The sequence below is a fragment of the Struthio camelus genome, chromosome 10 (genome assembly GCF_040807025.1).
Source record: "Struthio camelus isolate bStrCam1 chromosome 10, bStrCam1.hap1, whole genome shotgun sequence".
NCBI lineage: Eukaryota > Metazoa > Chordata > Aves > Struthioniformes > Struthionidae > Struthio > Struthio camelus.
In genome coordinates this window covers 17,499,042-17,516,069 of record NC_090951.1, presented here as the reverse complement: position 1 = coordinate 17,516,069, position 17,028 = coordinate 17,499,042, and the positions used below count along the sequence as shown (strand labels likewise).

General features: G+C 36.5%; 1 long non-coding RNA gene across 3 annotated transcripts in view; it reads left to right on the top strand.

Annotated features, from left to right (window-relative positions):
• The window catches only part of LOC104146321 (uncharacterized), a 115,383-nt gene that overhangs the window by 7,445 nt on the left and 90,910 nt on the right, over positions 1–17,028 (top strand). For all 3 annotated transcript variants that reach the window (XR_694619.2, XR_011143202.1, XR_011143203.1), the window contains exons 5-9: positions 2,666–2,802; positions 3,046–3,154; positions 3,876–3,927; positions 8,980–9,035; positions 15,461–15,581. This is a non-coding gene — a long non-coding RNA (uncharacterized lncRNA). The remainder of the gene's footprint in view (positions 1–2,665; positions 2,803–3,045; positions 3,155–3,875; positions 3,928–8,979; positions 9,036–15,460; positions 15,582–17,028) is intronic.

Sequence of the window (17,028 nt, the reverse complement as noted above, 5' to 3'; positions counted from 1 at the left end):
AGGAGCATGAGAAGGAGAAGAGTGATGAAATGAAAGGGATTGTGGTAACTTAAACCCTTGACTTCTGGGAGGAGTGCTGCATCCCCAACAGCGTGACAGGGCAGGTGACACAAAAGTACCTGTCCATAGTACCATACCTCACTTCTTGAGATATGTTGGCACCAGAAGGATGGTGGCAACCAAAGGAGTATCTGGAGCCAGCCAATCAGAAGTACTCTCTTATTTCAGAATCAGAGGTTAAAGTGAAAAATTGTCATGGCTAGGTTGAAAAAAAGTCACCTGCTTCTTGTTTACTGTGAAAAATGGCTAAATAAAAAATGTTTTTCAGTATTCATTTTCAGATAAAATTGTTTTTTGTTCAGATAACTTGGGAAAAGTTGAAACAGTCCTATAAAAATATTATTTTGGTCACCAAAGCTGTTTTTCGTTAAAATGTTTTTACAGCCAAACTAATTCAGCAGCTCTGGTACAATCACACTGGTGGCATTTTTATTCATTTTCCAGGTTGGAGCAGCAATCAGATACTTACTCCTGTGAAAATACTCCTACCGTAAATGTGTGGGATGGGACCTTATTGTGGGGCAAATGGCAGGGTAGGCTCAGGCGATCAAGTGAAAACCTTGTGAACCATCTGAACTCTCCTTAAACAGCCTGATTAAGTGCCACTCTTTTTTCTGGTTTAAGTAGGTATAATGTCAGCAATAGTGGGACAGAAAAGAAATGCAGGAAATGCACGTGATTTTGGGCTAGGGTAATCCAATTAGTGGAGAGAAAGACGAGTATCAATGGTTTGTTCCTGTCATAAACAAGTTATTTGTTCATTCCATATCATTGCTTATTCATATGGAATATTAGCAGGCTTTTTTAAACCATTAAAGCCTCGCCACTCACCTTCAAAACTGCCTCTAGGCATCTTTGATTTGTATGGCCAGTTTACTCCCTAAAGGTCTTATCGACCTTGGCAGTGTTACAAATCATATTTTCACATGCATGAATTGCCCTTGACTAATTTCTCCAGTACAGTTTGAACATAAATAACCTTTCCTTTGGCAGTTGCATTTTTTACTTTTCACCCATTTATTTTTAATAAATACGGTGCTGAATGTGGTGTAGTTATATGGAGTACTGCAAAGTAAATCCATTTAAAAACTTAATTAAGAATGTGTCTTCTTGTTTTCCTGGAATATATTAACACTAGATGAGAGAATTTTTCTCTTCCTTTTTTCTTCTTTCTGTGACTCTCTCCTCTAGTCTCTTGTTCAGGATCATACACTTCAGAGTGGCTTTTGATATTGTTCTCCCCCACAGTAGTTATGAATTTCCAAGAACAAAGTGAAATTAACTTTCTCATTGTGACATCTGACATGTAGTCCATTCTGGCCCTCCCTGCTTATTTTTATGTAAGTGTCAGAAAAGATACAGGTTCAGAAAGTCTTGGGGTCTGCAAAAGTTGACTTCCAATAAAAAAGCAAGCCAGAGCCACTGAAAATAAAGCCAAACACATTGTGAGCAGCACTTGGTCAAGGTAAACCCTACGTAGCTGTAAATAAACAGATGACAGTAGGATGAATTGAAGAGTAAATAATTATTATGCAGCAGTTCAGCTTTCTGATGAAAGTACAAATCTGTAGCTATTCACAACCTGTTAAGAATACACTGAACGCTTTGCCTGGAGTCTCAGATGCAACGTATGCAATCATCTGTTTGCAGATACAGTGATGCAACTAGAAATAACATGCATGAACGTGCTACAGGATAGTCCATCACATTGGATCTAGCGTTAGTTGCCAGACAACTCTGCGACGTGTTTTCTACACATCAACCTTGGCTAGGAATAGGAATTTTCCTTCTCACCTGGAACTGTATTTTCAGTTCCTTTACAATGTCCTCGTCAGACATTTTCCTATCCTTTCACCAAAACTTTCTTGACAGCAGTATAATTTTCGTTGTCTGATTTTTAAATTGTTGTCTTTGAAATGGAAACAATACCTTAATAACTTTCTCATTATGACATCTGACATGTAGTCCATTCTGGTCCTCCCTGCTTATTTTTATGTAAGTGTCAGAAAAGATACAAGTTACTGTTTTCAGAAAACCTGACAGCGGTCACTGCTTTACCTCACCAGCTATGACAGGACTATGGCGCGAAAGGGGAAAAGGCACCCATCCTATCTCCAGTGGGTATCAATGAGCTCCACTCCACCCTTAGGACCAGAACTCAGGAGCACATGGACCTCCATGACTTAGTTATCTGAAGAACAAAGATATCTTTGTGACTTTCTCATAGTGTGTTGAATTAGCACCTATGTAACACTGAAATTCCTCAGGGAGGTGCAGAAGCAATACTTAATATTATTGATGCAAATGAAGCAGAAAGAGACCCTTTTAACTGGGAGCCCCTAAATACCTGTTCGGTTTTCACGAGGAGAATCTTCTTTTCCCTCTTTATGCATTGAAGAGTTTTGTTACAGAATATTACTATGTTTTTTCTTAAATTGTATCCTGTGGACCTTCTCCCGAATTCCCATCAGTTCACTATACATCATTTCTGCTAATATTATCTTTCAGATCCTTTACTTTGTTAAATGTCTTTTCTGTGACAATCTAATATGCAGAGTGAGAACCTAGAGGGAAAGATCTCCTCTTCTTAATATGCTTGTTACAGAAATATGACTTTCTATGAAGACTGAAGCCCTAGTCTATGGTATTGGAATCTGGCTGGCCTTCAGCACAGAGAGAAGAGGTTTCAGCCTAAGAAACAGCTGTACCACTATGGTTTTCACTGTTAGTACTGCATAGCAAGTAAGTATTCAAAGGTTAACTGTTCCTTAAAAGGCTTAGCTTTAGCTACCATATTAGAAACTATCTAGTATTTGTAATTTATTTTGAAGATGAGGTTAAACTCTTGAGGGCATCGTGTATTAGCTGTCTAAAGTACTGTCAGTATGGTGTATGTATTGTTCCTGTTAGAAAAGGCAAATAGTAATAGAAAGTTTGCACAGGATAATGTTTAATTATGTATGTGGCACACTTTCCATTTCATAGGCTCATTGACAGTTTCAGAGAAACAAGAGGACAAACATAAAACTGATCTTCCATTCATACAGTGACACCTTGGAAACTGAAAGATCTAGTCAAATCCATATGCATTCAGGTAAGGATTTTATGTGACTTTCTATTATGAAACACTGATAGAAGAAATGTTTTAGATAGACCGATGCTTTGATCACTGTTCTTTATTGAGTGAAGTATTTTTAAAACTGCAAGTTTTAAGTAAGCATCAGGTAGTGAGGGAGAGTGGAATTGACTACCTCTCCACCTAAAAACAATTGCAATAATTGCAGGGAAACGAAGCCTGAGGGAGGAGGAACACTAGATATTTTCAAAGACATAAAGAATTAGATGACTTTCTTTTATAAATATGTTGCCTCATCAGTATTTTGATTCAAGCTGCTGTTCTACACTCTTTTCTTCTTTTCTTTCCTTCTGTTGTTATGTCATAACAATAATTTACTACATTATTGTCAAGGAATACAGGGTGACTTCTTGTTTTTGTATCGTTTGAATTCACAGGATAAGATTATTACATAAGCTTCCTTATATGCTCAGTCTTAGTGCTAATCTCATATTTTGAAGTTATCATTGTCCATGTCTATTACAAAGAATTCCAGCAAAAATGACTCGATATAGTTCAACTACTACGTATATTAGTCTCTAAAAATTTATGTTTCATCACCTTAAGTATCCCCTCACTTAAGAAAAGGTAAAAACCAGAAAATTTCTACTAAATGAAGCATATAAAATCTTCATCATGCTCTCTTACTTCCATGTTATAACACTGATCTCTTGCCCTTTGTCTGCTTTGTATCACTTAGCATGTTTGTCCCAAAGGAGAGCCAGCCTAGACCCACGTTTGGACAGAATGCAGTAAGTGGAGACTACTCCTAATTGCAGTATTACCTTAGGATAAATAGTTAAAATTATGACGTTTATTTAAAATATTTCCTTATGTGACAATCCAGACCCTGCTAGAGAGTTGCAAATACATGCTATAGTTACATACTGCTCAACTGTGAATCTCTGTGGGCTCATTAAGGAGTCTTACTCGCTGGAGTGATACCTTAATTACTAAGTTGTTTGGAATTAGAGGCGTATCCAGAAATTGCATAGTGCCAAACATAAATTGGAATCCATATTTAGAAGAAAACAAACTGTCATTACTTAAGGAATACAGTTTCATCAAATTCATTTTGTTAGTCTGATTTCTCCACCTTGGAATGCTGGGATGAATTTAGATGCCAGCTTTTGAGAAGTGACTTGGAAAACTGGGTAAGTATGCAAAAAGAGTAATTTATGCTTAATGATCCTGACTTTGCTATAGTTAACATAGAAAAAGAGCAAAAAAGGGAGTTAGGAAAGCAGTTCAGACCAAAGGCCTGACCTAGATGCTCTGAAACAGTGTGTGGAGGCGCTCCTAATTTCACAAGGTTAAACTTAACGCGTCTTTCATTTTAAAAGTTACTGCAGAAATTCAGATCCTCTCAAATGGAACCAACACTGACAATGCTTACAACAGTAATGACAATAATTATTCACCAAAATTATACTTACAATACTGACAACAATTAGACTTAGAATTACTGACGATACTGACAACACTTTGCAGAACCGAGTACAAACTTTCTTGAGGTGGACTTCCTCAGATAAGGCGCCTATGAGAATTTGGTTCAGGCTCTTGATTGACTAGAAATATTAGTTTCTGCCTAGTAAGAGCAAGGAAGCACATGCGGGATTTTTGCAAACATACATATTTGTGATAGTGGGAGACAGAGGTCAATGTAAATGCCACTTTTGATTATATGAAAAACTCATGGCCTTCGAGAGTTTTGCAGTTGTACACTTAACGCTATAATATTACTCATCTCTATGCTACCCATCTGAGGGTTCCTTGTGTATTTGTCCTCCTTGTACACCTAGCACAGGAAGAGTTGTTAAACTATTTTACAGACGGGAAATGAAGTCATTTTTCCAGAATCATACAGGAAGTCATAAGATTCAAGAGGTTTCTTATCTCCTGTTCCATGCTCTAAAACACAAGACCATTTTTCCTCCCTAATTTTGTGTAGTTATCTGGAGTGAGCCAGAAAAACAACGTACTTGGTTCCTCAATGAAGTAGATTTCATAGATATACAATAATGGGCACATCAACAATCTTTCTAGAGCTACACCTAATTACTCAGGCTCTTGAATATGCATTGCAGAAGTTTCCTTTCCATCTGAATTCATCAGTCTCACTGCTCAGCTTTAATTACTTTACTTTTTCCTCTTTGATTAATTTGTATTGTTGTAGCATTGATGTACTCAGTGACTTTCTACTTAAAATAATTGAATATTGTAACCTTAAAATTCTTTGCATGTGCTGTCTGTAAATTTATACCTAACAAACCTTGAATATAGTATTTCCAAGCCACCTGAAAAAAAGCAGCTCATACATGCCTGTTCAAATACAGTCCTACATGGTGTTTATTGTTGTAAACTAATTTTTTTTTTCTATTGGTCTACATGTTCTGAGCAGGATGCACAAGTGCATAAGGCAGGAGAGCCTGGGGCTGTATTTGATCACAAACTCCACACAACCTGACGAGGTCAATGAATTTTTCCAGACAATTCAGATAATTCTCTCTCTGCAGACAAAATCCCTGGTTCTCTCCTCAGTGTTTACCCAAGTAAGCTCCACAAAGTGTTTCAGAAGTCCCCTTTTATTTATTTTTTTTCAAAGTTGTACCCACCTCATTCTAGTAAGAGGTAAAAGTATATTGATACTAATTCAGGGCTAGTTTACGCTTCTACAGATCTACCCCAACATGTCAGATCAGCATCCTCACTATCACTGTATCTCATGTTAAAGCAAAGTAAGGGGTCAGCAGAGGATTCACTTTCCAGAACTGTGTGGACTGTCCAGGGGATCACATGTCATCTCTCCTGGATATAACTCCATGCAAAGCATGGGAGTGCAGAATATGCAGAAGGATGGTTGCCAGTGCTTTCTGTAAAGAATCACATCAACAGTTTTTCCAATTGATGGAGACAACATGCCATAATTAAAACAAGCACTGTGGCTCTGCACTGTTGGAATGGATTTCACTTCTTAAATCCTATCTTCTGGAAGTTCACCATCACAGTTCTTGATTAATCCACCTTTATGCTGCTGAAACGTAGTTTGAATTTAGAACCTTCTAATATTACACTTTTCTGTATTGCAGTGCTTCAGTACTATTTTTTTGAAGTACATAAATCTAGCCAGAATTTTTGTTGGGGGACTTGGCATTCTGGTACGGAACTATTAAATGTAATGAGGTTTGAAGCACAGTTTGGAAGGCACACATATTTGCAGGCCTGATTTGTACAGTGCATCAATTATTTGTGCCTCCACAGTGACACAGGATTATGTGTAGAGGTTTTGTAGGCATGGGGCTAAATTATACTATATTTCCCGTTCTCACTGAAATAGTAATTTTTTAGTTCTGACATTTAGGTTGCAAAGTTTGTGAGCCCGAGCACAAGTAAAGCTTTGTTGTGACAGTACTGGATTTATTTAGCAACATCACAACACATCTGAAAAACCAGAAATAGTTCAACATAAGACTTTGTTTGCTGGTAGTGAAGAAATCTGCTTAATCTTAGAGTCACTGGCTGTATGGCTCATATGACAGAAAGGGAAGTTGTTAAATTCTTTATAGTTTCCAAGAAAACTGAAAGTGGCTTGCCAGAGGCTATCAGAAAAACAGGCTAAACTGCTGCTATTCTCTCTTTCGGTAGAATTATTTCATGTAGAAAATTATAGCAGTTACATAGGGTATAGTAAAGATCAGTGTAAGTACTTATTGCATAAAAATATTTTTATTCTGTGCTCTTATATACAGTTAGAAAAAAGCATATTTGGGGATTAGTAGTCACTCATTGAGTAGGTCCATATACTAAAATACAGTGATGCATTTAATGGAAGATGCCAACAATCCTATAATGCAAAAAGGTAAATAACACAATGACTGTTGAGATGTTTATAAAGAAAGGACAGGGCAAAGTTCACACTACTCACTCTAATACTGTCATTTTGTGTCTCTGGAAGGCTTTAATTTGCAATCATAGTGTTCTTTGAATGGGATGAGAAGTCACTATGATGCACATCTTACATCTTCTTTTAATATGTTTGGTGTTTGTACTAATCAAGGTGGGGGAAAAAGCAACAAAGAAACCTGTAGACCTTGTATCAGTAGTACTTAGTTTTACATCCCGTTTTACAGCATAAACAAAGCAAACCAACCCATAATAAAAATAAAAGAAACAAAAAAGAAAGTAAGCAGACCTAGAGAAATTGAATGATTGAAGCATTAAGTATGGTGCAAATAAGAATTCTGCTGGATGTATAGGGGGGTCTTGGACACAGTCCTTCCCCAAGCTAGTACTAGTCTATTATGTATACTCCCTGAAAGTACACAATATCCCTAACAGAGACATAAGTTTTGGAAAGCTGGATAACAGTGACACTGTTGACCACTATTAAGCATTACAAATAATACTTAATAAAATCAGTAATCTTTCTTCATTTTTATTGCCCTTTGTAGTCAAATTCTTCCCTTGAAGATCGTTTGAAAATGAAAAAAATGGTGCGTTCTATTCTCTTGAGTCACTTGGCTGCATTGAAATTTGACAAAAGCAAACAAATGATACAAAAAGAATACATTTGCATCAGAGTCAAAAAACTGTGACAGGGATTTCACTGCATGCCATACAAAACCTAAAATAGGCTGCCACATTTCAACTCAACAATTAGAGCATATCCAGTTCAGTGAGTCTTAAGGTATACAAGATATAATTTAGACATTTCATCGACACTCCCTGGAAGGAGTTACTATTTGCGATACCAATGCAGATATGAATAGCAGCATGCTGGCAAAAGTGTGCTTGGAAAACCACCACTGAACTGTTGAAAATTTTGAAGGATTGACAAAGAAGTTTCACACATTGGAACTGGATAATGAAAGATCTCAAGGTGCAAAAGCTAAGAGGGCCATTTTAACAGTCACGCATAATAATAAAAACATCTCACTTAACTGCCAGCGTTTGAGAAATATGGGTCAAATGTGTTTGTCAAATACAGTTGGGGTAGATCAGAAGTTTTGCAGTCAAGTGATTTTCTGTTCATTTCATGAGTGGTAATGAACTTGTTTCCACAATGTTAGATGCAGGGGTGTTTCAGGCACAGAACTGCAAGGGAAAATTAATAATCATCTTTAATTTGAAATGAGTGTCAGTCAAAAATGTAATATCTATTTCACAGGAAATGCCCAGTTGTGAAAAGAATGATGCACTAAAGTTCCTATTTTGCAGATGATTTAGCATTCTCTCTCTATTTAAATCACTTATCATTTCATTTTGAGCCATAAAGGCTCAGCACTTCTCAATAGCAGACCCTGCAGTCTATAGCCAGAGACCCAGAAAATAAGAGGACACAATCAGTGAGTGACTTCTTGTGAAGGTTGTGTTTGGTAGGATTCTGCCTGTCCCTTGGTGGTAAGGGAAGAAAAAAGGAACAAAGGTCTTACAGGATTGTAAAAAGGCTGTTGCCAAAGAGGGAGGAAAATGAACTACAATGGTTGAACAACCATGATGAAAATCATGAGTTTTTTTCCAGCATCATTCACTGCAGATTTTCTAACTTCCGCATCAAAGAAGGCAAAGGTCCTAGTGGCACCCTTCTTCTCACTGTGTCATTGAAATACATCCCCAGGCAGGTTAACCATGTTTAGGGAACAGGGAGGATACTGTGGGGAGAGAATATGTGAGTTTAAATTTCATTATGCATTTACACAAAGCTGTCACAGAAAATTTTCATGTAGTAGAATATTTTACATTTCTTGATGCCCCTCTGACTGCTGCATTTTCAGTTTATTGGATTTTGGTTTTATCTCTGGCAGGTTTACCGTATGCTACCATGACTTTCAGTGGCATTCATTTCTGTAAAAGTGTCATGGTAAGTTATGCCAAAATAAATACTAGTAGAACTGTGTCCATGCTAGGAAATTGCACCAGTGTAACTATAAACTGAGATAGTTAAATCAGCACTGTGAGTAGACCTAAGTGCTTTGCTGGATTTTGGTCAAAACACTTTTAAAGTAATGTTTAATTTTGTTTTTGTGCCAGCTGTGGACCAAACTTAGCCACCTGTATTCATAGTGTGCATGTAGCCATGAGTATGCCACAAGTATATTCTAAACTTTAGACAAGAGATAGTCCCACTGTAGTCATTTAGGAGTTAAGGATATGCTTAAAGCGAGGCATCTGCTTAGCCTCTTTCCTGACTCAGGAGGGACTTAAGCATATGCTTAGAAATAATTATATGCTAAAGCTTTATGCTGAATAAGTACCTTTATTTCTTAAAAATGCAATGAAAAAAATCTTATTTTGAGTGTAATAGGAAAATTCCTAGAATCAGTCAGCCAAAGATAATTGCTGTTTGGAGAGCTTTGAGTGCACACAGTAAGAAAAGTACATTTTATCCAAGGAAAAACACACCACTTCAAACCAATACAACCTACGGGGCAATATTATTTTTATTAACACATATGCTGTAATGCTGAAAGTTGTTTTACATTTGAAGCTACGTACTTGGCAAAGTAACTCAATTCAATAACCACAACATACAAATGATATTCACACAGGAGTGTATTACACTGCAAATATTAATTAACCTGAAGGCTGTTTTACACCATTCTTTGGGGCAAAAAGTATCATTCACTAAGGCTAAGGCCCCTTTACTGTGTTAGAGTGCTTCAAAATAGTTCCTAAAATTCTTTTGTTGCAGGCCAAGGCAATAAATTATTCTACAGGACACATTAGGTAGTGCAAAATTCAGCCGGTAGACTGACTTCAAAAGTTACAAAATGCACAATAGACTCTTTCTGGGCCGCAAACCCTCAAGTGATTATCCATTTCAGGTCAATTACGCTAGAGAAGAATTTCACACACGTACTGGTCAGGTGAGCTTCATGGGGCCAAAATGATTACTTGACCTCTTCTGAGGCTGAGGTAGTTCCATCTAGTGCCATGCTGCCAGGAATATCCTTTCTCTATCTATTTTTTTTTTTTGTGTTTGAGTCCCTTGAGGTGTTAATTAAGCCTATAGAATCTGATCCATTGCATGATATTAAATAATTTCTGTTGTTCACCATATAATACATTTATAGCTTTTCTGCGCAAAAAGAGTTCCCAAGAGGCTACAGAAAATGTAGCTTTCTTTATGAAATCAGCTCTTAGGTTAAATTTTAGATGCTTGCAATTGCATTCTCTCGCTTCCAAACCAGAATGTAAGTTGTTTGTCCTGATGAACTCCCTATCAAATCGTTAGACTTCATGTTCCAAGCTCTTTTGAAGGCTTTTAGAAGAGCTGTGTAGTATTGAAGGAATTCATGTTACTGTATTTTTTCTGTCTGTAGTGTGGCTGCCTCAAAAGTTGCTTTTAGGTGCGTTGAAATTTGTTTCTCCCTGCAGAAAATGTTTACAGAAACCTGTGTGAGATTTTTCCCTTTCTACACAGAAGGCAAAATACTTTTCCTTTTAATCCCTTTTTTGCTTTCCCAAACCTTTGTTGCCTCTCCTGTGTACCAGAAGCACATCTTTAAGCAGTGCACAATATGACGTTTTAGCATTAATCGTTAATGTTAGTTTATTGGAATGTGTAAACATGTATATTTTTCACTGTCCCATATGCTATTATAATTTCTTTTACTCTGTTAAATTCAAATGTAATTTAGGATGGAAAAATACATTTTAGAATTACATCTGGAGCATCTAGTATTAGTATGACTTTTCCATGGCCTGACAGTGATGTTTCAACAATCTATACATATTGATTTAGGCTGATAATAAACAATTTGATTAGGCTCTATCTATAGGCTGTCATTTCAATCACTGTCACTGGTCCAATAGAGTGGAAGGCAGCTAGCAGACACATATGGCAAGATTTCTCAAAATAAGAAACTCTGGCCTGATTAGAGCCCTAGGTTCAGTGAATTGGACAAGACAGCTCAGCTGCCAGGTTATTAACTCCCTCAGAAAATACTCTGCCTTTTCCCCGGGGCCAGCCTGAATATTCTGATCTGGATCGATAAGCAATCTCCGGTGTGTACAAAATGCCAGCTAGAATCATTTGTCTCAGTGCAGTCTCCTTACAAAGGATAAAACACCTGCAGTATGTGGCCTTCTCTCCCTCCTCCCCCACCTTCCCCCTTTTAAGTAATGACCCACAGAGAAGGAAGAAGTAACTGAATCTATTCCATCATCAGGAAGGCTCTCTCAGGTTTGTTTTAATGATCACAATGGCTACCTTTCAATCTTATAAAAATTATATCAGTCATGGTTTCCCTATGGCATGTTTATGTAAGTAATGTGAACTGCAATGTACTGACAAGCGTACAGATGTCATCGTAAGAGGGCCCTTGGCAAGGAGATACCTCAGAATGTCAGAATTTTAATAAACAGCGGACTGCTGGTAGGGTTCTCTTTGGTGGTTGTCTTTTATATTTGTAATGTGCACTGCAATCTGTTGCTTAGCCCTGAGATTTTTTTTAAAGTGTTTAGCAACAAGAATACTTTAAAATTGATTGGAGCAGGAGAATTCCTTTCCAGAGTGGTGATGTTTGCCTCATCTGGTGCACACCCACAGTTTTGTTTGTACTAATGGTGGATTATAGCCAGGTAACTTGTACTTTCTTCAAATAAGTACCAAAATCTGGAATATTCATCCAAATCTCATTTCAGATCCATCCAGACCTCCTGGACCTTGTTTTCAGAAGAGAGAAATCTACCTCAAAAGATGCCTTACACTTCCCTCTTTTGGTTAGAAAGTGTAGCAGACATGAGAAAAATGCCTTTGCTTTAATACCTCAGCACTATCCCATTCTTCTTGTAATCCCACACAAAATCAAAAAGTGTAGAGGAGGATGAATTTAGTGTAGAGGAGGATGAATTAAGAGGAGTAATCTTTAAAAATATGAGACACTATACTTTGGCATGAAAGAAAATATGGCTGTGAAAGAATACAAGGGTAAAGTATCCGTATTTTTGTCTGGGCTGTGCAAGAATTAAGTATCATGGGTGTTGACAAAGGGTAGTCAGCTGTAAAATTAAGACAGAACAAGGAATTTCTACTTCTTATTGCGTATAATTTCAGAGTTTTCATTCTGATTAATCCAGAACCTTTGTCCTTTTTTAATATTTAGGGCAGGATATAGCGCTCTCTTTTAAAATTCTGTTCAATGCACGTCTTTCGTGAAATACAGTTTTGACTTCTTATGTAATGATCCAGAATTTGTTCCCTGACTGTACACCGTATCCTAGATATTTGAGTTTAAATACAGTGAAAAAGAATGTCTATCTGACAATGAGCACCCTTGACTCTAATTAAAATCGAATAACTTCAAAACTGCAGAGAAGTCCAAAAGCTCCAAATTCTGCTCCCTCACTGGTCATATATTAACACCTGGAGGCGCAAGTCAGAACTTTCATTGCACAGGGAGTATGTAGCATCATACATACCATCTTGTCAAGAATTAAAAGCTGAATCTCCTTAACTATACACATTCAATATTTGCTAAGTAAATTCTTATACTAAACAGATGTTCCTGGGTTACAGATTACAATTCTTTCAAGAATAAAAGCCAGTTTTAGCGTGTGTTTCCAGGCTATTGAACCAGCTCCTCAGCCTGATGTAAATGAAGGCATAATTCTGACCTCAGTTTGTTTAACGTTTGCCTCCATGTGCCTATAGAAAACTTAATGTAAACTTGAGATCTAGGCACAGCTCAGAAATAAAAATGGTATTTTGTGTCTTCTTTTCTCATGGCAGATTAGAAAGATGCATTTTAAGTTTGTATTGCCATCACTTGAGAAAGAAAAGAAGCTTTGCCTTTGCTTTCTGCCTGTTTTTGCTGCATGATATGTCTTGTATTGTCAATAAATTAAAATACTGCCTTCCAGATAGTTTCTTTCATATCTGCTATCCAAAACCTCAGGAAACAAATGATGCTTAAAAAAAGAACAATGTAAGGAACAATTTTAATGAATTGATTTCTCAAAGTAGAAAACACATTTCCCATCAAGATACTTATTAGAATGTTTATCTCTGGGAAAATGCACACAGTTTATAAGAAAAGCTGATGTTATGTTAATTCCCATTATTATACACAGAAAATATTGAGGAAGATGAAACAAAGTGCCTTTAAACCAAAGCTGATCACATTTTTTTCTTGTTTGCTACAGTTTTATTGTACTGAAATATGTTCATTTTAGCAGTGGAAAATCACCCTAAATAGACAGCATAAGAGCAATAAGATGTCACATTGCAGAGCACAGTTTTAAAATGATGTGCTCTGGAAGTAAGGCTTTTAGACATTTTGGTTTATGTATTAAAACTTCCCACAAATTTGATTGAGAATGAGCCTTTGATGGGTATTTGCTGCAGTTATGCTGTATTAGACTCGATTTATCCACCACCTCTCATTGTTGCTATTGATTGATTTTTAAATTAGATGAAGGCAATCAGTAAATACCACCCAATCAAGTCCTAAAAACATACAGGAGATTAGACAATTTAGGGTAATCAATGAAAATATTCTGTGATTTGCTACCACTCAATTTTGACCATAAATTACGACCATAACTTGCAAGTTAGTAAGCCATAAAACAAGTGGATGTGACAAGAAAAACTATAAGAAATGAATTAAGGAGATGAAGAGGAACCACTAGTGTTGTTGTTTAATGAGACAAAATTACTCTTTATACATATCTTGCATTCCTAGTTGAGTCTTGTCAACAGTAATGGAGTACAAGAGCAGCAACACTGCTCTTAAGATTTTTTTTTTTTTGTAGTACAAAAGCTGATCTTTTGTTTAACAAATTAGTTTGAACAATAACTGATCAACCTAATTCTGTTGCAGCAAATAAATTAATGTAATTTTAGGATCAAAGCCTGCTGTTTGTTAAACACCCTCACCTACATCACAGGCACTTGCAAACACTAATTTTAAAATTACACTTCTACATGGTGTTATATTCTACAAAGTTTAAAATGTAGCAATAATTGAATGTTATTTTAGACCAACACTTTGGAGAAGCTGTGCTTCTACACTGTTTTCCTATGATACATTTCACCCATTTTCTACATTCTTACAGCAGTTTCACCACCAATTAATAGTTCACATGCCTTAAAAATATATTTTACCGTTTAGTTACTAGTTGAATATAGGTGATTGGGTCTTTTTGATTTATGAACTTCTGTATGTATTCTGTGTTTCTAGGCTCAGAAGCTTCTTAGAAATATATAAAAAAATTGTTAACAGCTATAGGTTTTATTGAAATAAACTGGTAAGCTAAAGCTGGTATTTACCATAAATCTGCACCCTTCAAAAAGTAGCATAGATGTGATGCTGCTGAATAGCATGTAAAAGTCTTTTGGATTAATACCTTTAATGTTTCCCTTGTAATGAAGAGGATCATTTAATAAAGGTGTCCAGAATAATTTTGGGGATGTTGATTGTTAAAAAAGAATGATATTAGCAAGATTTCTTTGACAAGAGGAAAGTTTGTGGGCCTCTTTCTACACAAAACAGCAAATTGAGAGGCCTGCAAACTGCACAGTGCTCTGCCATGAATGCTGATGAGAATTAAATGTAGGGATAGCAGTACCGGGAGAATGAAGGTATACTAAAATACATGCTAAAATGAGATGATATGGAAAGTGCCATTATGCAGCTTGATGACAGAGCATTGCCTTTGCTCGGACATAAGCTCAGAATGCACTGGTGAAACAAATGTTGAAAATACATGGATTTATATTTGCTATCAGTTAATTAATTTTCAGTGGAGACATGCTTCACATCACAGTGGAGAAGGTAAAGCCCTGGAGTGGGAAGAAAGCATTAGTGATGTTGCAAACAAAACATTAATCAGGAAATATGGACTCTGTACCAGTGAGTGGACTCTGGGTGAGAGAATCCAGCATTAGAATCCCAGGGATATTTTGTGTAGAAACTTAAAAGCATTTGCTGTAATAGACAGATGTCTGGCACAAACTAAAACAAATCAAAAAAAAAAAAGGAGTAGTTCTTCTTAGCTGGTTATTTTTTTAAAAGTTATTTCCTTCAGCCTAGTGTTTTAAAATCAGGATTTGCTTCTCCATGCATGTCTGTAGGGTAAATCCATGAAAGTCCCGAAACCCTCGTCCTATGAAACAACTTCTATTTCTGTCAAAGATACTTATCATCTGAATTTTGAATTTAGCATTTTATAATTGCCCAGGTCTATGGTTTTTCAGATTGTCCATGTTACCCAGATTTTAAAAAACAATGAATAAGTGAAATGAACTTTTGCTTATCTTTTGTGTTTTGTCAATTTCTACAGGATCATAAGACATTACTCTACCCCAAAGAACAGCTGTAGTCAGTTTTGGAAGACAGTGTCCTGGTGGGAGCTCAAGACAGAGCATATATTCGCTTAGGAAATGTCACTGTGACACTTCCAGGTAAATTCAGTGCTAGTGGTATTTTTTTCTTTCTTCTAGGTAAATTTGGTACTGCAGAAAACTTCTGTGCCTTACCTCCTTGCCATAATTTCTGGATAGGATGTAAAATGAGACTGGATGGGACACAATTCTCTTTTCAAAAATAGTATTTGTCCCTCTATAGCTACTGTTATTTCTGAAATTTGAGATTTTTACTTTCATTTGAAATCTCCTTTAAAAATCTCCAACTTGTTTCCAAGCAATTTTGGATGTGACTGATCCTCTGGAAATCTGGTGGGAATTTGTAGGATATCCAGTTAAGTCATATAGGCAGGAAGTGGAAAAGTTCAGAATTTGGATGGACTTTGGAGTGTTTGCATTCCGATATTCAAATATTGGCCTGTGTTACATCTGAATTATAAAGTGTATCATTTTTTATTTTGCATTCTCTCGAGTTCTCTTTACATATTGTGTTCCAACTCATCTTTCTGTGAGTTGAAAAATATATAAATAAGAAACCAACAAACCTCTAGCAAGGGGGACATGGAAGGGAGAGTTAAAAAGAGAATCCTTAGCTTAAAACAAAGACAGAGACCTACTTTGCTGTTGCTGATGGACTGGTGCAATACAATGAAGCTGGTGCATTCAATATAACTTTTAGAATAATTGCCTGGGAGGTAACCAGAAGAAGTACATTTTACTTTATCATGGCACATAAATAAAAGGGCAGACTAATTAATCATATAACTTACTAAAAGTGCTTTTTATTTTGCCATTTAGTATGCCAGAAAGATCATTTTCTTTAATGTATATACCCAGTATTAACATGATTTAATCCATCATGTTCTATATTATGAAATTACTTTGTTTTACTCCCTGATCCAGCTGAAGATCATTAACCCGCACTATTATCTAAGTCATACATCATTCGAGTGTATTACCTCATATAGCAAAAAAGCTACTTCCCTCAGTTACACACTCCAAGAAATCATTTTTTCTAGATGTTGCTGACAAGTAGAGCTGTTTTCATTAGAAAGCAGATGGTTCACTATTTCTATTCTATTTTACCCTCACATTTGCTCCAGCTCTGAGTTCTTCGCTGCCACCTCATCCTTTCCCTTTCACAAAATCCACATCCTACATTCCAGACCTATCCCTAAAATGTGCTGAATATTCAAGTGCATTGTCTTCCCTTGAGACCTCCTCTTTAAATGCCTAATGTAGTCTGTGTCCTCACTTGTAGTAAGTTAGTTTTTGACACGCAATGAAATTGAATCTAATCATCTGTACAGTAGCTTAAGCTCCCACAGATTTGCAGGTGTCTATCAGTTGGGAGTGCCAAAGATATAATTTACACATTCAAATTTAAGTTTGGGCCTGAATTCACACCGCTAGTAAATTTGTCCCACTAGAGTTTTAAGGCAGAATCTGGCCCTCTGTCATTTTTTCAGTGAACAATTACGATGTT